Source organism: Diabrotica virgifera, chromosome 1 (genome assembly GCF_917563875.1).
Source record: "Diabrotica virgifera virgifera chromosome 1, PGI_DIABVI_V3a".
Taxonomy (NCBI): Eukaryota; Metazoa; Arthropoda; class Insecta; order Coleoptera; family Chrysomelidae; genus Diabrotica; species Diabrotica virgifera.
The window spans coordinates 293,866,559-293,894,127 of record NC_065443.1 but is presented as its reverse complement, the minus strand read 5'-3'; the positions used below and the strand labels follow the sequence as shown (position 1 = coordinate 293,894,127).

General features: G+C 30.4%; 1 protein-coding gene across 2 annotated transcripts in view; it reads left to right on the top strand.

The window, feature by feature from the left end:
• Positions 1-27,569, top strand: part of LOC114324226 (uncharacterized) — a 117,774-nt gene that overhangs the window by 3,982 nt on the left and 86,223 nt on the right. Inside the window, exon 1 of one of the 2 annotated variants that reach the window (XM_028272006.2) lies at positions 25,602-25,815. The exons of the other annotated variant lie outside the window; for it this stretch is intronic. The gene's annotated coding sequence lies outside the window, so the exon portion shown is untranslated. Of the gene's footprint in view, positions 1-25,601; positions 25,816-27,569 lie in introns of those variants that run through there. 2 annotated transcript variants of the gene reach the window in all.

Below are 27,569 nucleotides of genomic sequence, written 5' to 3'. Positions count from 1 at the left end.
AAATTTATTATGTATTTTTTTAACACGTTTGTATATTTTTGTATAATAGGTACATTTTAACTCATTTAATACTTCCTGTATGGGCGTATCATTTTGAAAACGTAGGGAAATCCTTGGAGATTCGTATTTGTAATCGGTAATTCGATATTCATAGTCAGACATTATTTTTGGTAATCAGAAAAAGTCATTCACCCACTTTCAATGTCAAGAATCAAGTATGAAAAATAGATGATGTTTGCGTCTACTTCACCAGATCACTTCTTATGTAAATATTATGATTACAAATACCTTTACAACAAAATATTATAATAAAACTAAATTGTTCCTTGCTGATGTGAGTTTGCACTTTCAGTTTGCTTCTGTATTTATAAAATAAAATTTGAATTATGGTTTTGTTTGGAATAATTACTTGAGAATAATAATTATGATTGGGATCCAAAATAATACCTAACCTAATCCTAATCACCGTAAAAACCTAATAACCGGTTTTTACTTTAAAAAGAAAAAACCGGTTATAACCGGGACAAAAAAACAACCGGTAAAACCGGTAATTGCGAAGTAAAAAAACCGGTTTTCGGTTAAAACCGGTAGGTTTTTCCCATCCCTAGTATATGTTAGTCAAAGCCCGAAATAAATTACTGTTTCGGCCTTTGACTAGTCAAACCTAGGAGAAACTATGTTGGTCAGGCAAAGGTCGAAATTTAATTTTATAAAATCGGGGTTTGACTAGTCAAACCCCGATCAGCTATTAAACTGTCGTAATTTGTTAGATTAATTTTAATAAAAACGTCAGCTTTTAATTTTATTGTTTATTTTTGTATATTTTCGTAATAAAAATAAAAAAATAGTGTTTATTCTCACATGTTGAGGCAGTAGGTATGACATTTAGAGTTGCAAAATACGTTAGACCATTTACACTTATATAATTTTGAAGAGCAGTTTTCTTATTGCACTAACATTTTATAAAGCCTTGTCTTCCAAGTTTTGAATCTTTTGTTCTAATTTCTCTTAGAGACAGCTTAACGTCTGGAACATCTTCGAAATTAAGAAAATTCTCTTTGCATTCTCTTATTTGATTTCTTAAAAATAGTGTGTTTATTGTTCCGTATTTTATACCAACTCTATATAAACCGTCAACTGTTTTATCTTGTATGGTACCCAAAATATTTCGAGCATCTCCTTTGGCTTTATCTAAGCTGGGGATAGGTATTGTTACAGTTTTTCCGATCGAACTTGGAGGAAATTTTTTTTCACTACATTGTTTCATAGCATTAGCCTGCACATGAAGACCTTCAATCGCCTTTCCTTTATTTATTTTAATCTTTTCTGTCTCTGCACAACGCATGCATGTAACTTTTATTTCAAAACCGTCATAGTATGCATCAAGTGTGCAAGCGCACACATCATGTACCACCTGATTACAAATTATGCTCGTATATGCATCCGAGCTCTCTTTTTGGCAAATACAACAAACCACATCTGAAGAAATTACCAAGTTACGTGTCAATAAGAATCAAACTCCGTTCGCTCAACTCAGATAGATTCAGAGTGGGAAACGTACAACACAAAATTTCCTGCCTCACAATATTACAAGCTCAAATAACGTTTCATTAAAAATAAAAAGAAGAAATATTGGAAATATTGGGAGTGTACACTAAACTCATACAATTCTGTGGAAGCTATTTCCTTAAAATATTTTTATTCTGTGTAAAAATTTTAATAATATTTTTAAATATTTAATGAAATAATTTTCTCATTTGTTATGGTGTGACACAGATTTGTTTGGTGTAATTTCCTTCAATTTCGATCGCAAAAATTGTAACAATACCTATCCCCAGCTTTGATAGAGCCAAAGGAGATACTCGAAATATTTTGGGTATAGTACAAGATAAAACAGTTGACCGTTTATATAGAGTTGGTACGAAATACGCAACAATAAACACACTTTTTTCAAGAAATCAAGTAAGAGAATGCAAAGAGCATTTTTTTAATTTCGAAGATGTTCCAGACGTTAAGCTGTCTCTACGAGAAATTAGTACAAAATATTCTAAATTTGGAGAACAAGACTTTTAAAATTGCTAATGCAATAATAAATGCTATTTAAAATTATGTAAGTGTAAAAGGTCAACGTATTGTGCAACATTAAATGCCATACTGCCTTAACATGTGAGAATAAACACTAATTTTTTTATCTAATAATAAAACACTGAAAACGTTTGTTTTCTATACTTCCACAGAATTTATTATAACTAAGTGACTACAGCTGTTTCGGCAGAGTGCCTTTCTCAAGTGATATAGTTTACAATGTGTTTGCCTTTTTAAGTCTTCAACTGAGGTTGAGGAGTGGGGAGCTGTTTGTCTCGAGTTGGTCATTCAGAATTATATCTGTATTTTTCAGTTTATTAATTTCCATAGATTCTAAAAAAGATAACTTAAGGCCTTTATTTTGAATATGCAGAATTTGAAACTCTTCCTTGAAAGAATGATTATGATCTAGAAGGTGAAGTGCGTATGTAGAAGTATCTGTTTTTCTATTGTTGAATACCCTTTTGTGTTCTGCTATCCGTTTGTCAAAAGTTCTGCCAGTTTGACCGATGTACGTTTTCGGACAGTCACCACACGTTAGTTTGTACATACCACTCTGTAGTTGCTTTCTCTTTCGGCTTTTATCACTCTCCTCAACGTCCCCACTCCTGAACCTCTTCAGTTGAAGACTTAAAAAGGCAAACACATTGTAAACTATATCACTTGAGAAAGGCACTCTGCCGAAACAGCTGTAGTCACTTAGTCATAATAAATTCTGTGGAAGTATAGAAAACAAACGTTTTCAGTGTTTTATTATTAGATAAAATGAACTTCCATCAAGTAACGGTCGAATCCATCAATTATTTACTCATTTTTTTATTAAAATAAAAAAATGACGTTTTAATAAACCAAATCTAACAAATTACGACATTTTAATAGATGATCGGGGTTTGACTAGTCAAACCCCGATTTCATAAAATTAAATTTCGACCTTTGCCTGACCAACTTAGTCTCTCCTAGGTTTGACTAGCCAAAGGCCGAAACTGTAATTTATTTCGGGCTTTGACTAAGACAGTCAGTCAGACCTGAGGATTGCCTAGTCAAACCTAGGAGTAACTGAAATTCGGGCTTTGACTATAACATATACAGGGTGAGTCATGAGGAACTGTACATACTCCTACCTCGTATAGAGGCTCCTATGGGGAATAACAAATGACCATTAAATAGTGTCTGCTCCCATTGTTTAATAATATACAGGGCGAGTTTCGCATTTTGACAGAAAATTTTATTCGTTATAATTTTTGAACGGTCAGATCGATGTGTCTCTTATTTTGGCCAATCGTTACAATATTACCACCTAATCAACTAATTTATTCAAACTAGAAAAAATTCAGGTCCGGCTTTAAAAAAATTAGTTCGTTTGGGCTTAGAAAAAATTTCACCCTGTATACGCTTTTTGAAAACTCTAATATGAATTTTACAAATTAGACAAATAGGCAATTAAAATGGCATATTTATTTTTTTCCCCATACGATTACTTAATATTTTATTAAAAAATCTGTCAAAATCGGAATTTTAACCTAAAAATGAAAAAAAAATTATCTCACGGTTTAACTCGCTACAACTCTGTTCCATTTTAATATTTTTTTTTTCTGAAATTTTTACAGCACATACCTCTTACCATTGTGAAAACTATGAAAATTGTTGTAGACTTTCAGTCTTCTTCTTGTAAAAGTTGCAAACTTGTAAATCGCAAAAATTAGGTGGAAAATTTTAAAATTTATCAATTTGATCACGTCTATGTTAAACTATAGAGTCCAAAAGAAGTGTTATGGGAAGTTTTAGATCTAGACGTGTTACAGAAGAAAAAAATGGTAAAACTTTTAATTTTAAGAAAAACGTTGTTTTTGTAAATTATTTTTTGTAAAAAAAGTTAATTTTTTTTAAATCTATGCAAAAGCTTTGCCAAACTTTTTATGCATAGTCAAATTTGATTTTTTAATAAAAAATAAGTAAATAAGTAATCGTGTGGGGAAAAAATGAATGTGCCATTTTAATTGCCTATTTGTCTTATTTGTAAAATTCATATTAGAGTTTTCAAAAAACGTATACAAGGGGAAATTTTTTCTAAGACCCAAACAAACTAATTTTTTAAATCCGGGCCTGATTTTTTACTAGTTTGAATAAATCAGTTGATTAAGTGATAACATAAATTAAATATTTGTTCAAAAAAAATTCATTTTTGTAATAAAAGTTATTTTTTTTTTAATCTATGGTTCACTTTACCAAACTTTTAATTATTCATAGTCAAATTTGATCTTTTTTTATAAAAAATTAAGTAATCGTGTGAGGAAAAAATAAATATGCCATTTTAATTGCCTATTTGTCTTATTTGTAAAATTCATATTAGAGTTCTCAAAGAACGTATAAAAGGTGAAATTTTTTCTAAGACCAAAACGAACTTATTTTTTAAATCCGGGCCTGATTTTTTTCTTGTTTGAATAAATCAGTTGATTGGTGGTAACATAAATTAAATATTTGTTAAAAAAAAATTAATTTTGGTAATAAAAGTTAATTTTGTTAAATCTATGGTTTATGCACTTTACCAAACTTTTAATTCATAATCAAATTTGATTTTTTTATAAAAAATTAAGCAATCGTGTGCGGAAAAAAATAAATATGTTATTTTAATTGCCTATTTGTCTAATTTGTAAAATTCATATTAGAGTTTTCAATAAGCTTATACAGGGTGAAATTTTTTCTAAGACCCAAACGAACTAATTTTTTTAAAGCCGGACCTGATTTATTTCTAGTTTGAAAAAATCAGTTGATTAGGTGGCAATAGTGTAACGATTGACCAAAATAAGAGACACATAGATCTGACCGTTCAAAAATTATGACGAATATAAATTTCTGTCAAAATGCGAAACTCGCCCTGTATATTATTAAACAATGGGAGCAGACACTTTTTAATGGTCATTTGTTATTCACCATAGGCGCCTCTATACGAGGTAGGAGTATGTACAGTTCCTCATGACTCACCCTGTATAATATGTTTCTATGGGTGTATACGGAGAAAGTATGCATTCAACAAATAATTTTTTACTAAACTTTGCTATTAAGATTTCCTACTTACACAGTAAATTTATAGTTTAAAAAACTGTACGAATTGTTTTTGAAAAATTTCATGTTAAGTACCTCATTCACAGGAAAATCCACTTGTAATATTACAACAAAAGAAAAATAGGTTAAAATGGTCAAAAAAGCATTAAGAATAGACATATTCACGATGGGATGTAATACAATGGAGTGATGAGTCCAGATTTGAAGTGTGTATTGGAAATGGTAGGAGTAGCGTTATTCGCAGGAAAAGTGAAGCGTTTCAACCTCAAAAGAGAAAAGTCAAATTCTCTGCCACAAGATTTGGTCTCTGACCAAACTATGGTCTTGTGTAGCACGTCGTCTAAAAGTGTGGAAAAGTATTTTATCGATGGAATTTTAAATACGGACAAATATTTGAAGATTTTAGAGAATCTCCTTTACCGATTGTGGAACAAAGTCATTTCAAACAAGGTAATATCAGCGAAAGATTCTGCCTTCCAATAGTAAGGTTTAGGTTGCCATATCACAAAAAAAGAGTGTGAACTATACCATTTATGGAATGGGTTTTTCTGTCAGGTCCATCAATATGCGATTGATTTACACCAAAATTCTGCCACAACTGAAGAATTTTGGATGTATTTAAAAATAGAGGGTATGTCACTCTGTAGTAAATTTGACTTTTTTTGTAAAACCTTAACCGAGAAAAAATTCAGAACATTCTACATCAAAGTTAATATCAACAGAAAATAATTCAAGGCAACTACAATCCAATGCAGAAGTGTGATTAGCGACGTATTAAAAACAAGGAAAGATCGATGCAAGAATCTATGGGTGGAATACTTTAACCGGGTACTTAATATAGAGGAGAAGGAAGAAAACCTGGAAGACTAAAGATATGAGGCAAGTTAAACCTACAAGAGGGAAAAGGAACCAGTCCTAACATATGGATCAGAGTCCTGGACTCTAACCTGAACCCAAAAAAAAGTGAAGATGTTTCAAAAGGAACGTACTAAGGTGAATCTATGGAGCGGTGAATGACAATAAAGTGTGGAGGTTTGTAAACAAGGTTTGTTGATATCATCGATGAAGATATGAAAAATATGGGAATACTTACTTGGTGGAGGAAGACGGTAGACGGGAATGACTGGAGATAAATTTTTAGGAGGCTAAAAACGTACGCAGAGTAGGAGGCTAAAGCCAGAATGATAGTGATGATATCTAAAGCACTAATATATTAGAAATTATTTACGTATTTTAATGTGTTTATCCTCATATTCTGATGAAGGTAGAATGCTTCAAATTTTCAGCCTTGTCATCTCTTAGAATTTACTGGGAAACGCAGTACTGGGTTTTTCAATTTCTTTTGACCTAAATGTAATAGAAAAATTTGTACGTCAAGTGTTTTATTTGAATAAGAACAGTATCCTTTACTATTGAGAAGCACTTTATTAATAACAAATATCATTATTTACTTTTATTGTTAATAAATCTTCGTTACATATACAAAATCGTAACTACTACAGCGTTATTATTATTGACTGTGTAAACGTTGGATTTACCGTTCTGTCTATCATTTTGTTAATAAGTAAATATGTAAAAATATGGTTTCGTTATTAGTCCATTCTTTCACGGTTTTTGCTGTAAATTTTAAAGAACCGCTTGGATTGACATGAAATTTGGCATACGTATAGCTTACATGTCAAAGAAAAAAAGTGATATTGTGCCGAGGTGTGCTTTCGCCCTGGGGGTGACTTTCACCCCCTCTTGTGGGTGAAAAAATATATGTTCAAAATAAGTCCGGAAATGGGTAAACTGACTAATTTTAAGTAACTTTTGTTCTATAGAGCTTTTTCGCCAAGTACACACCTTTCGAGTTATTTGCGAGTAAATATGTTCATTTTTCAACAAAATAACCGCATTTTTAGACGGTTTTTCGCAAATAACTCAAAAAGTAAGTATTTTGTCGAAAAAAACGTTCTTAGCAAAAATATAGCTTATAAAAAAGTAAAAAAAAATGGTGTACGCGTTAGGTCTCTGGATGTCGTAGAACCAGAGTTATAGTCAATGAAAAATAGATTCATATTCACCAAATTTCAAATAGAATATTTCGACGTGAAATATCCAAAAAATTAAGCACTTTTTGGGGAAAACCCATAATAACTTTTTTAAAGTGTTTAAAAAAAAAGGTTTATTTCTGTTTTTACAAAAAGTTTCTAGCATTAAATTTAAGCAAGTTACGCTCAAAATAAAGTTGATCCCTTTTGTTTTCGCAAAAATAATCGGAAAGACCCCCCCCCCATAATTAGCAACTTAAATGAAATTAATCGTTACCGCTCCACAAATTATATTACTTATGTTGTGTTTATATAATCTGTAAGTTTCATCGATTCAAAGTGCTTATTTTTGAAAAAATTTGGTTTCAAATAATATTTTTAAAAATTTAAATTTTGAAAAATATGCTTTTTTTTCAAAATAACTTAAAAATTGTTAGATACCAAAAATTTTGAAAAACAAAAAAGTCAGATTTGCTTTTCTGAATATCATGTATTTATTTGTTTTTCTGTTAGACAAAAATTGATTTAGATTTTGTGTTTCTAAATTTGCATACATTCGTGATCAGTGACTCGTTCAACCAATTTAACTACAGCCCTTTCAATAATAAGGAGTTTGAATCGATGAAACTTACAGATCATATAAACAATATATAGACGAGTCAAGAAACTTGTGAAGTTGTAACGATTAAGTTCATTTAAGATACTAATTAGGGGGTGATTTTCTCGATTTTTTTACCAAAACCAAAAGGGACTAACTTCATTTTGAGCGTAACTTGTTTAATTTTGATGCTAGAAATTTTTTTTATGAAACAAAAATGAATCTTTTTTTAAACACTTTAAATAAGTTGTAATGAGTTTTCCCCGAAATGTGCTTGATTTTTGGTTATTTCACGTTAAATTATTTCACGTTAAATTATTTCATTTGGAATTTGACGAATACGAACCTATTTTTCATTAGCTATAACTCTGCTTCTACTAGGTGTAGAGACGTGATACATACACTATTTTTTTTTTAATTTTACAGGCTATATTTTTGCTAAAAATGTTTTTTCGACAATATACTTACTATTTGAGTTATTTGCGAAAAACCGTCTAAAAGCGTGGTTATTTTGTTGAAAAAATGAACATATTCACTGCCAAATAACTCTAAAAGTATTGACTTAGTGAAAAAACTCTATAGAAAAAAAGTTACTTAAAATTAGCCAGTTTATCCATTTCCGGATTTTCTTTGGACGAATATTTTTTCACCCCCAAGAGAGGGTGAAAACCGCCTCCAGGGCAAAAGCACATATCGGCACAATATCACTTTTTTCTTTGACTTGTTAGCTATGTGTATGCCAAATTTCATGTCAATCCAAGCGGTTCTTTAAAATTTCGAGATTTTGCAATATTTTACCGTTAAAGAACGGACTATATCCTGAATTTATTTAGCTAATCAAGCTTTGGTCTTATCATAATATGCAAATAAAGTGTATGCAAAATCAATTTTTAAGTATTTTTATAATGATGTGTGTCCTGGTATCAGTATTCTGTCCCCTTTTTATTTATTAATAAATAAAAATTCAGTGAAATAAATACAGTGTATAAGTTGGTCTCCTGTGTTCAAAGTGTTCGTGAAAAAATTGAAGATGAATGTTCTACGACGTAAGGGATTAAATAATGTTTTTTTATGTTACATTTACATTATTAAATATGATTTTTCATTATTAGTACGGAATCTGAATCTAGGTCGACCTCCATCTGCTTCCCGGAATAAACATTTTTTTTATTAAATTTAATACATAGGCAAATATTACTTGCATTGGCTGCCTATCAAAATCTTGAGCTAACATCTCTATTGGACCGATCTTGCCTGCCAACTAAGAGCATTCTTTAGTCTGGCAGAGATATCTTAGGCCTATTTCATACTTTACGACTTCGGTCGTCACGACAAACGGTCGTAACGGCAGTTAGTCGTACATTCCATTAGTCCAATACAGCAATGTACGGAGCCTTTCACACAGGACAACCACGACTAACTGTCGTGCCGTTGCTCCTCGCCTGTCGTCCAATGTCAGTGCAATGGACGACGGTCGTGTCGTTCCGTGCTATCAGTGAACCACGGGCCTAAATTAGTGCTTCCATACTTAACGACAGTTAGTCGTGTAGTACCAGTGAATCCAGTGGCACGTACATAATGGCAGACAATATAGATGGGGAATTTTTAATTGCACTGGTACAAAGTAGACCAGTGTTGTGGGACAAAACTTTGGATGTGTATAAAGACAGAAATGCGACAAGGAATGCATGGCGTGAAGTTTTAGTGGAGGTTAACCCTGATTTTAAAAACTTAGAGGACCAGGAGAAAACTAAGTTTGGTAAGTTGTACTTACTTTATTTTACATTTAAAGTATACTCGTAGATTACAAACCTGAATTTTTAGCCCAATAATTTCCAACGTTATGTAAACGCAACATTTTTAATTGTGTTATTTTTAATGTATCACTATTTGAATAACATTTTTATTGCTACATTTTATTTAAAACAGAACATAAAGTACAAATCTAATAAAATATTTTGAAATAGTTATGGCATGTAATCTAATACGTATAAAGATAAAGACAAGAAGAAGAAGAAGAAGAAGAAGAAGAAGAAGTATTTTGATAACGATTTCCGAAGTGGAAATCGAAACGTCAAATAAACTTAATCATAAAATAAAATTGTGGCTTATTCACAACTAAAATAGTAAATTGCATAAGAGACCACAAGAAAATAGCTTCAGAACAATTAAGTATTATTTTTTATGTTATTTAATTACAAAAGATTATAATTAGGATTTTTAGTAAAAATGCTTATTTTAAAGATATGTTGCTTATCTTTGTTTATTTTACTTCTTATGATAAACTATAGTGGAATTTCATGTTACTTTTTTGTCTTAAACAAAATTCTGTGAAGTATACAGAGCTATAATAAAACTCTAATAATTCAATAAATCATAATAATTTTAATCCCTCTTAGGCTTAAGAGATAAGCGGGAAAACCCGCATCGTTATACCTGCCATGTAATAAACTAATATTTGTCTGCAGAAAGCCCAAATATATTTTATTGTTGTAAAATGGTACCGGCACATTTGTCTTAAGTTAAATACGTACCAATCACACCTGCAGATGTTCAAAGAAATTTTTCTACGTATAAATAATATATTATGTATAAATAATAAATTTTTGCCTGATTCATTCTACGCCCTGTGGTCTCTACGACAATAAGATGAATACTGTCGTAAAGTGTGAAAGTCCGATGAGCACGACAAACGATGATTGTCGTGACGACCAAAGTCGTAAAGTATAAAATAGGCCTTAGTCAGAGTTCGTCAGAGCTAGACTGCAAATGATTAAAGAGGGAGATATACTTAAAGAAAGAGAAAAGAGAATATAATTTTGGGCACTCCCCGTGTTTTAACATCCAGGGAAACCTGGTAGGTACAAGAACACTAAATAATTAAATTCTTCTTCTTCTTCGTACGACTAGGATTACTCCTGTTTGTCTGCCTCTTATTCTGTTTCAGTTGTTGTTGACTGTACATTGTCTTTCCACCTTTTAGGTGGCCTTCGAACGGGTCTTCTGCTATGCGACTTGTTGTTTTTACATATGTTCGCTAATCTATCTGGTTCCATTCGGTTTACATGTTCGTTCTTGCCTCCTTGCCTCCGCTGCATATGTTAGGATTGGTCTTACTGTTGTCTTGTATACTTTTATTTTGCTTTCCGTGGTCAGATATTTGTTTCTCCATATGGTTTCTCGGAGGCAATCACTTACTCTTGCTGCTTTTGCTGCTTGCGTTGTGGTCTCTGTTCTTAAATTCCTGTCACTAGTAATCTTTACTCCTAGGTAATTGAATTTCATTACTTGTTCTACAATTTTGTCGTCTATTTCTAATTTGCATCTACGCGGCTCTTTACTTTTCACTATACTTTCAGTTTTTTCTACTGATATTGTCATATTATGTTTGTTTGCTGTGATATTGAAGGTGTGAAAGAAATACATTGAGTATCATCAATATTGATATAGACGGTAATTATTGCACATTAAAAAGTGTGAAATTGATGAATTTGGACTCATCCGGTATGCTGTAAAGTAATATAATGATACTAAACAGTAACGAAAAGGTAATAATAGGTACTTACTTACATTGTATACAGGGTGTAACAAAAATACAGGTCATAAATTAAGTCGCATATTCTGGGACCAAAAATAGTTCGAATGAACCTAACTTACCTTAGTACAAATATGCACATAAAAAAAGAATGTGTGTGTACTTTGTACGCACTTAAGAAGTTATACTTCTACTACATATTATGTGATTTTTAAGACAATACCAAAAATTTTAAAAAATAAAAGAATAAAACGCACACAAACACATTGAAAAATGCCACAAAGAAAAAATGATTTCTGAACGATAATAATTGTTGGCAAAAATTTTAAATACGCATTTTCTGAAAAAAAAAATTATATAACAAATATACTTACAATCATAACATGCATAAAAAAATAAAAAAATAAAACTTGCATCGGGAATTGAACCCGTGAACTTCGTGGCGCTTTGATTCGTAATCGAAGCGTAGACTCACTCGTCCAATCCCACATTATTTATCATGTGGAAAAATACGGTAACTGAACGTTTTACTGTTTGACAGTTATTTTGAAAATTAAATTATGTAGTTTAAATTTTGTGGAAGAAAATATAAAAATATAACAAAACAGTAAGAAAACAATATATTAGATGAAGATTGGTAGAACTTTTGTTGGTAATCAAATTAAGTATGTAAATCAAAGCACTACATACCTACTAGATAAATAAATCTACGCCAAAAAATCATAATTTAAAAATAAAAATCGAACCTAATTTGGGATTTCTCTCTAAAATCCGCATTCTTGAGAAAATAAATGTATGTATTTCAACCTAATCCAAATGTATAATTACAATATGATTATAATAAAAACTACTTACCAAATTAGAATGAGTTTTCCTTGTCCAAAATAGTCCAAAAGTCCAAAAATATAGGTATATGAAAACTGTTTAAAAAGGCAGTATAACTATTAACTAACTTTTGTTTGTTGTTTCTTTTCACACAAATTTTAAAACGCAACAACCATAAATAATCTAACTACAGCTGTGCCACAGCCGCCATATTGAATAATTTTTGACATGTCATTTGAACATCCAATCAGAACAAAGTTATAATGCGCATGCGCCCGGTCGCTAGGTTTTACCATATAAAAATTCACCCTCTATCGCCGGTAAAGAAGTATAACTTCAAAAAGTTACAGCCCTTTGAAGTTACAAAATGAAAATCGATTTTTTCGAGTATATGCGATTATTTCGAGTTGAGGCTTATTTTTCAATATGTTTACATAAAAATTTTATGGGAATTTACCATTAGTTAAACACAGCGTTTTTTAAACTTTTTTGCCTCTTTGTATTTTTTCGAAAAGGCAGCTTTTATCAAGATGTAACTTCTTTTTTAATATTGTTCAAAATATCCCTAAAAATGTAAATCATAAATAAATGTTCATATTACATATTACCAAGTCTCCATAATCGTACTTAACCGAAACTTTTCGAAAAAGTACTGAGGCAAAAAAGTTTTAAAAATATTGTGTTTAACTAATGGTACTACAATAATAATTTAATTGGAACGTACACAAAATTTGGGGGGTTTAAAGGAACAAAACCCCCATAAAATTTTTATGGGATGTCCAAATTTTAATAAAATTTTTTCTTAAGATGCTACTGCCATAAGAATGCCACATGTCCATTTTCAATAAAAAATCTCCGTAGTTATCGATACATTCGAAAAAATCGATTTTCATTTTGTAATTTAAAAGGGCTGTAACTTTTTTCTGTGCACATTTGTACTAAGGTAAGTTAGGTTCAATCGAATTATTTTTGGTCCCAGAATATGTGATTAAATTTATGACCTGTATTTTTGTTACACCCTGTATATCGCGGTAGACTTCATTAATGAGACATTTATATTATGTATAAACATACACATACAAATATTAAACAATAAATTATTAATGATAAGTTATATCTGAAAGAAATAATGGTTACTACAGTAAAATAAATATTAAAACATATCTCAAGAAAAATGAAAGAGTAAACATTTTATATAAAACTGTTTTATTTCATAATATGCTTTTAGATATTTACCATAATATAAAGTAAAGAAACAAGAATCAATGTCAAATAAACGTCAAATTGAAAGGCAGTTTATTTAGAAGTTCTCCTAAAAATTATTAATTTTTAAGGTTTTTTCTTAACTTTTTGAGTATTACGAGTAGTATAAAGAAGTACTAAACCAGTGATCTGTAAGAAAGTGTGAAATTTAGCGCCTAAAAGTTAAATTTCAGAAAACAAATAATATGGAAGGTATACCACCCGAACCTCCAGATAAAGGTAAATTTTATGTAGAAATGGAAGGAGATGGGATGATGGAATATGAGGAATTAAACAAAAATAACAATAGAGTAAATAATAAGGTAACAAACAAACAAAACCAAACAAGTAGTACTATTGAGGTAAGTAACAAATTTAGTTGCAATAACGATGAAAATTTGACAAATTTAAATCAAACAGATAAGTCAGGTAAGCAAAATTTAAATAAAGTAATAAATTTAAGATTAAAACATAGATATCAATTTGGAGATAATGCACCTTATATAGTACACATAGAAAATAAAAACGGTAACATTGGTCGATTACACAGGATCGGCACGGCCCGTTTGATTTTAAGTGCAGTTCCTGAAATTGAAAATAATATCACACAAATTACAGTAGTTGGTAGAAATAAAATCAAGGTAGAACTAAATAATTTTGCTAGTGCTAATAAATTAATTGATTCTCAAATTCTTAGAAGCAAAGAATATGAGGCATATATTCCAACGTTTTTTACTCAAAAGAAAGGTGTTATAAAATTGGTAGATAAAGAGATAGAAGATAATGATTTATTATCATTAATTAAACCTAGATTTGGAATTAAATTCGAAGTATTACATGTAAAAAGAATTATGCGGAAAGTGATTCAAGATAATGGTAATACTAATTATGTAAAAACAGGAACCGTAATTGTCACTTTTAAAGGTCAGTCTATACCAAAAAATGTAATAATAGAAAAAATGATATACGAGGTGGAAAATTATACACCCAGAATAATCCAATGTTTAAAGTGTTTGAGATTTGGGCATATAAGTGCCCAATGTAGAGGAAAAGATAGGTGTGAAAGATGTGGCGAAGAACACAACAAATCTAATTGTTCCAATCCGAATAATTTACTTTGTGTATTGTGCAAAGGAAAACACAGCGCTACTGACAAGGGAGCAGATTGTACAGAAAGACAAAAACAGGAATATATTAAAAAAATTATGAATAATGAAAATATAACATATTATGAAGCTAATAATAAATATAAAAAATGTTATTCAACAGTAAGTAAAGACCAAGAAAATACTTCAAATAAATATACAATATCTAAACGAAAAAGATCAAGTAGTATTGATTCTAGTAGTGTAGATAAAGAAACAATGGAAGCACGCAGAAAAATTTTGCAAACACCAAGAATACAAAGTCAGCCTTGTTATAATTTTAATAATCCCATTTATTCTAACACAACACAAACACAAAACGATAATCAAAATAATATAGGAGAAATAATAGTAAACTTTATCTCAGCAACATTAAATCAAATTAATCACAATTTAGATAAAAAAACGTTGGAATTATTAAAAAACAATATTTCACAATTATTATTACCTCGTGATGGCTAACGTTTCATTTCTTCAATGGAATGCGAGATCAATTAAAACAAATAAGGGTTATTTAGAAAAATTCTTGTATGACAATAAAATAGATATAGGATTAATATCAGAAACTTGGTTAAAAAAAAGTAATTTTATTAACTTTACTGGTTATAATGTCTTTAGGAATGATAGAGATGATGGATATGGTGGAGTAGCCATCCTTTTGAAAAAATTAATAAAATTTTACAACAGTCCTACTTTTCACCAAATTAATGACATAATGTGCAATAGCATATCAATTAAAATTCAATCCGGAAAAAAGTTAAACATTTATTCAATATACGTAAAACCAAATCTTAAAATCACTCTAAATGAATGGAAAAAGTTTTTTAATAGTCTAGAGAAGCCTTTTATAATTGGTGGTGATTTTAATAGCCACAATTATGTTTGGGGTTGTAGTACTGTAGATACTATAGGAAAAAATCTGTTAGAAGCTATTGAGGACTGTAATCTTGTAATTTTAAATAATGGTAAAGAAACTTTGATGCGTAGACCGAATAGCAATAATAAATCTGCAATAGATCTTACAATATGCTCAGCAAATATTAGTCATTTTTTCGATTGGGATGTTGTGGACGAGACATTAGGATCAAATCATTTTGCTATTATTATTAAGTCAAATATTAATGTTAATAAAGCGGAATGTGTAAATACAAAATTCCAATGGAACATAAATAAAGCGGATTGGTCTCTTTTCTCTTCTATCACTGATAATTTCATGGAAATAGATAATAATTTAAATTACCAACAATTTTTAAATAAATTAAACGAATATTGTAAGATATGTATACCGGAGAAGAGAACAGGGACTAATCCACGATTTAGAAAAACTTGGTGGAATGACAATTGTAAAAAGGTAATAGAAGAACAAAAACTAGCTTTACGCAAGTTTAAACTACAGTCTAATATACAAAATTATATAAATTATAATAAATGTGTAGCGAAAACCAAAAAAGTTGTATTAGAGAGTAAGCGTAATGCATGGAGAAATTTTTGTAAAACTTTAAACAAAAATACACCAATTAAAGATATGTGGAATCAAGCCAAACGATTACAAAACATTTTTAAACCACAAGTAAATCCAGTGACTGAAGGAGAATGGGTTGAGGAGTTTTTAAGAAAATTATGTCCAGATAATATATTTTCAAAAATTAATGTAATGGAAAGAAAAAACTCTATGCATCCACTTTCAATTCCATTTAGTTTCTGTGAATTAGAAATAAGCCTTAAGAATAAGAAAAATACTTCTCCAGGTATAGATAATGTACATTATATTATGTTGGCCAATTTACATCAAAAAGGGAAAGAAACACTATTAAATTTTTTTAATCAAATATGGTTATCAGAAGATATTCCAGATAACTGGAGAGAGTACCGGGTGATTCCTATTCTCAAAACAAATCGGAATCCTGATTCAGCAGAATCTTATAGAGGTATTTCATTGAGCTCCTGCATAACAAAAACACTGGAAAGAATGATAAAACTTAGGCTCGAAAGTTGGCTAGAAAAAAACAATAAATTATCACAAACACAATTTGGATTTCGAAAAAATCATTCTACTGTGGAAGCTGTGAGTCATTTGGTAACAGATATAAATTTAGCGTTTACGAAAAATTCTTCAGTAATCGCTCTTTTATTAGATGTTGAAGCAGCATACGACAACGTTAATTTAAATATACTATATAACAAAATGATACAAATAGGTCTGCCAGAATGCTTCTGTCAAAAAATAATAAAATTGTATGACTGTAGAAAAATTTATATATCGGTAAATAATAACACATTTGGTCCAAGAGTAGCGATGGGTGGTTTACCTCAAGGAGGAATATTAAGCCCTTTGTTATATTTAATTTACACTTCTGATATAGAAAAAAATTTAAACTCAACAAAAATTTTACAATTTGCAGATGATATAGTTATTTATCAAGAAAACATTAAAATAGAAAATGCAGTCAAATCCATTGAAGAAGGAGACAAACATATTAAAATATGGAGTGAATTACATGGACTAAATATATCTGATTCCAAAACCAAATTATGTATTTTTACAAGAAAACGAAAAGAAATACCCAATCACATCTTAATAAACAATATATCCTATCCTGTACAAAGTTATGTTAAATATTTGGGTATTACTCTGGATAGACAGCTTCTCTGGAAAGAACATATAGACAATATAGTTAAAAAAACAGAAAAAGGAATAAACCTTCTTCGATTCGTATCACACTTACGTTGGGGAGCAGATCCAAATATTTCTTTGTTGTTATTTAAAAATAATATAAGAGCTATATTCGACTACGGATCAATATTATACAGTGACGCATCACAGTGTCATTTAAATAAAATAGACAAAATCATTAATAAATCCCTTAGATTGTGTATAGGAGCCCTAAGAAGTACACCGATAAATAATCTACAAGTTGAATGCTGTGAAATGCCGATGGATATAAGACGAAAAAAACTTGGCATCAACCTTTTAGTTAGATTGTATGAAAAAAAGGCAAGTTTAATTTCCAAAATACATCAACTGTTTTTAGCAGACTTGACAGAAAAATATTGGATAAAAAAGAAAACTCTAAATATGGTAGATTTATATTCAAAAATGACAATATATGATAAACAACTTTATAAATATGACATAAACCCAAATTATAATATTGACTTTAATAGTATGGAACAAGTTCAGGTATACTTTTTAAGGGACTATAGCAAGTTGCCTATATCTTTAAGAAAATTAGTGTTTATCTCCGACAGTTCACAAATGTTCAAAGATTATTGTATGCTATATACAGATGCATCAAAAAATATTGAAGGTGTGGGATGTGCCTATTGGGATAGCAGTAATAAAATTAGTAAAATGTTTAAACTAAATTCTATTATGAGTATATGTGTGTGTGTGTGTGTGTGTGTGGAAAGAGATGGCATTAGACAAAGCGTCTTTTTGCCACAGAATTTTGTTATAGATATGTTTAAATTTTTATCTTAGAATCATTTATAAACTTGATTAAGATATTAAATATAGATTTGTCAGAATAAGATAAAAGATTGCTGATGCTAACTGGAAGGCTAATGTTAAGGTTAATTAAACCTAAATATAAGTTTTGAGTCTGATCCCTATGATTAAGACAATCCAAGAATACATGGTTCAGATCCCCGATGGACTCATAGTTACACGGACAGAAGGGAGTTTCATAGATTCCAATCCTATGTAGATGCTCTGGAAAAAGGCCATGGTTAAGTTTTAGCCGGGTTATTAATGAGGAATGTACTTTGTTATAATTGTAGTTAAAATGAGGTATACATTTGGGTAATAATGGGTGAATAGAAAAGTAATGATTTCTTGATGTCTGCTGAACATCTTCGTATTTGGACCTCCATCTTTCCCTGCCAACACTTCTGATAACAGAAAATAGGTCTTTGAAGTTGAAAATGTTTGTGATTTCTGGTATGTCGGATGTATTTTTTGCCATTCCGTCCACTATTTCGTTTCCAATCACTCCGCTATGTCCTTTAACCCACAGTAAAGTAACTGTTTTTTTAGTGGATTTTAGATTATGTAATGTTTTTTTGATATCAAGAATACTGGAGTTTTGGAAATTATCTAATGGATGGCTACAAATAGCTTGTAGTACTGCCTGAGAGTCTGAGACTACTACAACGTTCTCGCAATAATTAGAAGCACACCAAGTTAGTGCTTTCTGTATGGCAGCAGCCTCGGCTGTAAAAATAGAACAGCAATCCGGAATTCGGTATTTTTCTGCATAGTTGTTGTTTGAAACAAAAAATGCGAAACCAGTACTTTCATCTGTTTTTGATCCATCTGTATAAATTACTGTTAAATTTTTCCCTAATTTGTTTAGTATGGATTTAAATATAAGATTTGTTAAAGTTGGCAAGTCTGAATAAGATGGCATTATAATGGTTGGTTTGTCTATCAGAACTTCAAAGTCATGTTCGAAAATAGGAAATTTTGGTAGCTGTGAAATATAAGGTTGGTAAAGATTCGTATCGATAAAAGATTCTGTAAGAGGAGGCGAATTTTTTATCCTCCAGTAAGAATTTGTTAAATTTTCTGTCGAAAGCAGACCTATTTTGTGAACCATAGTTGTATTAAACGTTCTGTATTTTATTAGACATTTGTTTGCTAATATTTGCCTACGTATGTATAAAGGTGGTTCTTGAGCTTCTGCTAGAACTGCATGACTTGGTGAGGACATCATAGCTCCTAGACAGATTTTTATAGATTTATATTGTATTCTGTCTAGTGTTAAAAGATTTGTTTTGCAAGTAGAACCATAAAGAATACAGCCATAATCTAGAATGGATCGTATGTAGGATCTATAAAACATTAAGGAAATATATTGGTCTGCCCCCCAACTTTTTTTGGAAACGAAACGCAGAAGGTTAATTCCACGCTCTGACTTTTGTTTCACATATTTTATATGGCTAGACCACAAGAGTTTTTTATCTAGGATCATGCCCAGATACTTATACTCTTCTTCTAAGGGAAAAGCATAATCACCTATATGGCATTTGCCTCTGATTTTTTGTCTACGTCTTGTAAAACATACAATCGAAGACTTATCTTTTGATATGCTAAATCCCATGTTTTTAACCCACCTATCTATATTCCTAAAGTTACGTTTTAGATTAAACATACAATCATCGTAGGATTTATGGCTGGTATATAAACATATATCATCGGCATACTGTATTATTTTACATTTGTCATCTATCAGGTCATGCAGATCTGCAGTGTAAACATTAAATAACAAAGGGCTTAGAATTGAGCCTTGTGGAAGACCGTTATATAATATTCTTGGACCGTGTAATACATTATTATGGTCACGTAAATATATTTTTCTGTTAACATACAAATTTAATATATTTACAGATAATCTTTTATCGATACCACATGCCACCATTTTTGAATATAATATATCCAAATCAACCACGTCATACGCACCCTTTAAATCTATAAACAAACATAGCATAAATTCGTTCTTTGAGAAGCAAAGTTGAATATCCGAAACTAAATGTATGAGAGCATCAATTGTGCCTCGACCTCTACGAAATCCATACTGTGAATAGGGAAAAACTGCTTTACTTTCTAAAAGATGTTCTACTCTCAATTTTATTAGTCTTTCAAGAGATTTTGTTACACATGATAATAAGGAGATGGGCCTATAAGATGATGGAAGTTCTGGATTTTTGTTGAATTTAAGTATAGGACATATGACTATATTTTTTAAAGTGTCGCAATATTCTTGTTTCAACCACCAATTATTAAAGATTTGTAAGAGAATGTGTTTAGCATTTAATGGCAATTTGTCCAATATTTTATAGGTAAAACCATCTAAACCAGGTGCTGTATTTCTGCTTTTTTTAAGAGCAAACTCTAGTTCTGAAAAAGTAAAAGGTTTTGACATGTGATCTATGTTAGTATTAAAACGAAAAATGTCTATGTTATTATCAGCAATATTACCTGGGGCAGATGAAGGTGCAAGTTGATCTAGTAATTTATTAATGAGATCTTCAGAAAGTTGTGGTTTCTTATTGTATTGATTATTGTTGGAAAATGATCTTACAGTTCTCCAAATTTTTGAGAGAGGAGTACTTTTGTTCAAGCTATTTAAAAAATGAATCCAGCTACATTTTTTTTTCATTTTAAATAACCGTCTGGTTTGGGCTGCAATGTTTTTATAAATTATGTAATTATTATAGTTACTTTGCATTCGGTATGCTTTTAAAGCTTCTGATCGTTTTTTTATTATATGTGTACATTCCTCATCCCACCAATAGGGCCTTGGGGTTGAAGGAGTAAAGGGTTTCTTTATGGGCATAGATTTAGAGGCGACAATGGAAATAGTTTGAAAAAGTTGAGCTGTCTGCTCATCGTTTGAAAGATCATCGGTTGTTGAAAAGGTAGAAAGTTGATTCTCTAAATATGTATGGAACAGTTTCCAGTCAGCGCGGGATTCATTCCATTTGGTTGATGGATTAATAAGAAAAGAAGAAGGATTAATTTTAAGTTCTATTTTAATAGGAAAATGATCGGATCCCAGTGTGTCAGAGTGTACTGACCAGTTTATACGGTTTGTTAATGTAGCTGATGTGATAGTCAAATCAACGGCAGACTGATTCCCACTTGGACCGATTCTAGTAGGTGTTCCGTCATTTTGAAAGACTAGTTCGAGAAAATCCATACTTTCGACTAAAGTTCTACCATTACGGTCATCCGGGATCGGGCCCCACATGCAATGGTGGGCATTAAAATCACCACAAAAAACTGTTTTATTAAAATCAAATTGTTTGAATAAATGTATCCAATCTGTTTTATCTACTCTGATGTCAGGAGGTCTATATATAGACACAAAAGATATATTAATTTTATTAAGTAAGACTGCACACACTTCTATTCCACTATTAAAATTATAGTTAATGTTTATTATTTGATAATCAATGCTCTTTAATATGAAAATACCTACGCCACCATATCCGCTGTCACGACATTTTGAAACAAAATTATATCCTTTTAATTTAAAATCCATTTGGCTTTTCAACCAAGTTTCGGATAAAATAATAATATCTACATGAAAATTATTAATATAATTTACAAGATTATCCCTATTGCTAACTAAAGATCTACAATTCCATTGTAAAATATTTAATAATGATTGACTAGGCTGATTGTGTTTATCCATTTGGAAGTTAGTGACTGCTGTCATTAAGACTAGTCCCTATATTATCCGTTTCTGTGTTAGTACCTGTATCTTCTAGATTATTAGAAATAAGTTTTCTTAATTCATTTTCTAAATTGCATATGGGTTGAGATTGATTAGTAGTATCTATGAGTTGGTTTATATGAGATGTCACAAGTAATATAAGTTTCTCTTTATAGTCAATAAATTCGTCCCTGTAAGGATTAGGGATTATCGGATTAGATTTAGGGGTGGGTCTTTTGCTAGTTGAGGCAGAGGAATGGGGTAGAATTGGAGGAGAAGTTGCTTTACGTTTATTAGCTGTATTTGTTGTGTTACTAAATCTTTTTGCCGGATTATTTAATGTGAAATTAGAGGTATTGTTAGTTGGGTTAGGTAAGCTTGGAAAATTAGTAATGTTATTTAAAATAGCAAATCTATTATTAGTAGTTATTTTTGCGTAGTTCGGGTTGTTATGTAGTTGCTCTGCTTCTTTGAAATTTATATTTTCTGTTGCCATTATTGTCTTAATTTTTCTCTGTTTCTCGTATATTGGACACTTTCTTGACAACGAGGTGTGCTCGTTAGTTTTACAATATATGCATAGATTATTTCCACTACAATTTTCTTCTGTATGAGAAGTGTCTGTACATTTTTTACATTTACTCTCCTTGGATTTACATAATCTAGAGCTGTGTCCGTACATAAGACATTTGTAGCATTGGACCACTGGATGCACGTAAGGATCAACTACGAAGTTACATAAGTTAATTATTATGTTTTGGGGAACTTCATTGCCCAAAAATTCTACAATAATTATTTGTCTTGGTACTAATTGAGTAGTACCGTCGCTGTTGGTTATTTTTCTTTGCATTCTTTGTACATTCACCACCTGCTTTTCAGAAATGATTGCGTCTTTCAGGTAATCCTCCGAAAAGAACGTGTCAACCATTCTGACTACGCCCTTTCTGTGCGTGTAAAATTTAGGGATATATGCTATTAGATCGTTTTTAATTATCAATTCATGGTTAATTAATTTATTTGCTGCAGAATAAGTTTTTAATATGACTTTTACCCTACTAATACCTACCGTTTTTATGTCTACTACATCATGTTTTATTAAAGGATCATTTAACAAAAAAGAACCGACCCTGATTGGAAATAATCTTCCAATACTAGAATTTTTATGTTCAATGTAAACAAAGAATGGTGCCTTGTCATCAGATTTATACCTATTATCAAAATCGATTAAATTATTTACAGACCTGTTGTTATCCATATTAGTTTTTTTAGAGTTGTTTTGGTCAGGCGGTTCGCCAGAACCTATTGACTCTGCTTCCATATTTACCTAGTTTTTGTTGAAAAACTTTATGACTCTAATATATCAGTTTATTAGCACTAATTAAATAAATTCACAAAATATCACAATAGCAATTATTTTGAAAACACCGAAGACAATAATATTGGAGCGACCTTCACTCTATGATTGTCGAAACGATACTGATTATGAGTATATACACAGCTGAATTAATAGCGATAATGGAAGCACTAAAATATTTATCTAATATAAATCATTCAAAGTTTATAATTTTTAGTGACAGTAAAAGTTCTCTTAGTAAAATTAGTGCTATAAATCCTAAATCAAAAGTGAACTACATTGAATTATATATCATAAATAAAATTAAAGAACTTCAGCAACAAGGAAAGTCTGTTAAGTTGGCATGGGTTAAAAGCCACTGTGGAATAACTGGAAATGAAATGGTAGATGAATTGGCTAAAAACGCGGTGACACAAGGAGTATTAACCCATTATCTTTGTACGCCAAAAGATATTGAATCAAATTTATTCAAAGAGATTAAGAAAGAATGGAAAGAAAGGTATATTGATGAAAACGTAAATACAGGAAACCACTACAGATCAATCAGAAACTATATAACGGATAAACCTTGGTTTTCTAAAATGGAGTCGACAAAAGATATGATAAGAACCATATGCAGAATGAGATTTGACCACTGTCTTACTCCATCATATTTATTTAAAATTAATATAGCTGATAGTCCACAATGTATTTGTGGACAGTTGGGCAATCTACAACACAAAATTTTGACCTGTTCTCTTATCTCTAATAAAGTTAATATGTTTTTAAATTCACTGTATTCTTTGACTGATGTCCACCATCCCATTAATTTAAATTATTTATTAACATTAGAAAATAATGAGTTGGTATACCGACTATTGTATAAACATATTTTAGATATTAAGCTTAAATTGTAATTGTAAAATATAGAGTAAGTATTTCTTGTAAATTGTTATATGTTAAAAGAAAAAGAAAAGAAAAGAAAAGAAAAAAAAAGAAAAGAAATATAAAAAAAAATAATAAAATAAAAATAAAAAAAAAAAAAAAAAAAAAAATAAAAAAATAAAAAAAAATAATAAAAAAAAAGAAAGAAAAAATATAAAAAAGATATATAAAAAAAAATAGAAAAAAAAAATATAATAATTAAAAAAAATATAAAAAAAAAAATATGTAGATAAAAATGAATGACGAACTTGGACAGTCCATAGTAAAATAGCTTTCGAATGAAGTAGAGGGCTAAAGAAGAATGTTGCAGTTTTTGCTGTGGAACTCTGAGAACATCATTTGGAAAAAAATTAATAAAAATATATATATATAAAAAATTATTAAAAAAAAATACAAAAATAATTATTTATTAGTAGAATTGTTTGTTATATTAGTATTAGTTTTAGGATAAGATACGAAAAAATGACTAATAAAATAAAAAATAGTAAAATTGGCGAATGGATTTAGTGTCCGCAGTCATATAAACCCAAACAAACAACAACAACAAGAAACAAGAAAAAACAACAAATTTACCTTTTTGATGAAATTAACTATACGTAAATTTTTTAAAGGTATTCTCAAGGCCTTGTCTTCTTATGTAGGTGCCGTCTCTGATAGAGGGTGCAGATGACTTCTTCAAATTCGTCTCTATCCTATGCTTTCCTTATTAGGGTTTGAAGGTCTAGTTCTCTCCAATCCTTGATGTTGCGCAGCCAGATCATATGTCCTCTGCCATAACCACGATTTTCTTATATTTTCCTTCCAATATTTGTTGAAGGAAGTTTTCGTGTCAGAATACAACTTTCATGTCCCACTTAAGATGTTTTCTTCCAATCAGGACATGTTTTTAAGTTTTGTAGACTTTAAAAAGGCATTTGATATAGTTCATCATAAAAAGCTTATAGGTATATTGAAAAGCAAAAGTATTGACAGTCGTGATATGAAAATTGTATCTAATCTATATTTGAAATCAAAATGCCATGGTAAGAGTTGACAACCAGAACAACCGTGAGATCAAAATAGAGAGAGGAGTCATACACTGATGATGGATTCCTTAACCCGAAAACGTTTTGTATTGTGACCCTTATTTAGGGTATTTTAATATATACCTTTTACAAAAAACTTGGTATTTTTACTTATTATAGCAACTTAAAAGGCAGAATTCGAGGAAAGCGAAATGTGAGAATGCGAAGAATTAATTTATGATATTAATATTAATTTATGATAATATGAATTAATTTATGATTCAACTATTTAGAGCGGCGGTCAGCGGAGTCAGCACAGCCATGATAATTTCCAACATTCGATAGAAGAAGGAACTTGAAGAAGAAGAACAACTGACCCAAAATATTTACATTGCTAAAATTCATTGATAAAATCTAAAATCTTAAAAATAACCTGATTTGCGTAACATTCTAGCAAAGTCAAGGTAAAGAATATAATTAAACTTTGTATTGTATCAGCAACAATGGATATTCTATTCATACCTACCGTTTTTTACTGTTAAACTGTTTATGTGTGTATTGAAAACAATGATAAAATAATAGTATTGATAGTAGTTTAAGTACTTGTTCAATAACAAGAAAAACTAGTGTATGATTGGTTTCTTGTGAATTGTGGTTTTTCTAAATGAGTTATATAAGCGATGAAGTAATTTATAATGGTTTTAACATTTTTGTATAAACAAAATTAAGTTTACAATACTGCCGGCTCCTGAATTTATATTTTTGCATAATTATGAATGAATAATTGGTAAGTGGTTGCTCTTTTTTTATTACTATTTCTTCTCTAGTCTTAAGTCATCAAATTATTTTATTACAGTCTATCTCAAAGTTTGTATTCCCTATTTAAAGAGTGTATTTGATTATCACCATCGTCAGTAGGTAAACAGGTATCATCATCATTATCATTCTCTTTACCTTTATCTCTATGCCGGATCTGCTTCCCTAATTACATTTTTCCATATGCTTTTATGTCAACAAAAATAAATCTTCTTTACCGATATGTCTTGCCTAAGCGTCTCCTTTCAGGTCTTCTTTGGACTTCCTCTCCCATTCCTTTCAGAGACCTGCAAATCAGCAATTCTTCGTGTTGGGTGAATAACGTCTCGACGTTGAACGTGATCAAACCATCTTAACCTATGCTTATTTTGGCATCAATTGGTACCCCGTTTTAGGCTTCCCCTAATATACTTAATAATAATGTTATCCTTTTTTATCACTCGACTCATATATCTAAGCATTTTCATTTCAGCCACGTGCATTCGTTGTTCCTCTTTCTTTTTAATTGTCCAAGGTTCACTTTCATACATCATAATATCTATTCTAATGGCTGTTTTATAGATTTTTTCCTTCAAATTCATTGAAATTTTTCTCTCACACAACACACCATTCGCTTCCTTTCACTTCATCCAATCAACCTTAGTTATGCTGCACAGATCTTTATCTATTTCCCCATTACTTTGTAATACCGATTCTAGGTACTTAAAATTATTTCTTTTTGCAATAATTTCATCTTCCAAAGATATCATTTTATTTGTAACTAGCAATATTTAGTCTCTTTAAATGAAAATTCCAAATACAAATTTTTTTCCTTTTTTTCCAAAAGTTTTAAACCTTTTTCCGAAAAAGCTTGTTTATACTGTTCCATTTTGTCTTCCAAGTGGCCTTCACTATTTGCTACTACCACTACATTAGCATACAGGGAATGTTATCCATAGTTTCGCTGTTATCTGATCCAAAACTAATGGCATTAAAAATAAGAACTAAGCACCGACCCTTGGTGCAATCCTACTTTCACCTGAAATTTTTCAGTCTCTTCCACATCTGTCCTAACACTAATTGTTACTCTCTCATACAGGCCTCTCACAATATGTGCATATTAACAGGAGACTCCTTTCTTATTAACTGCATACAACATAATATCTCGAGAAACTTTATCATAAACTTTTTTAAGATCAATGAATACCATAATAATTGATGGATTCGACCGTTACTTGATGGAAGTTCATTTTATCTAACAATAAAACACTGAAAATGTTTGTTTTCTATACTTCCACAAAATTTATTACAACTATGTGACTACAGCTGTTTCGGCAGAGTGTCGTTTTCAAGATACATAAAAAAGAAAGGAATAACACCAGCTTTCAGAACTAGCAACAACTTAAGCAAATATATTAAGAACAATAAAAGCCGAAAGAGAAAGCAACTACAGAGTGGTGTATACAAACTAACTTGTGGTGACTGTCCGAAAACGTACATCGGTCAAACTGGCAGAACTTTTGACAAACGGATAGCAGAACACAAAAGGGCTTTCAACAATAGAAAAACAGATACTTCTACATACGCACTTCACCTTCTAGATCATAATCATTCTTTCAATGAAGAGTTTCAAATTCTGCATATTCAAAATAAAAGCCTTAAGCTATCTTTTTTAGAATCTATGGAAATTAATAAACTGAAAAATACAGATATAATTCTGAATGACCAACTCGAGATAAACAGCTC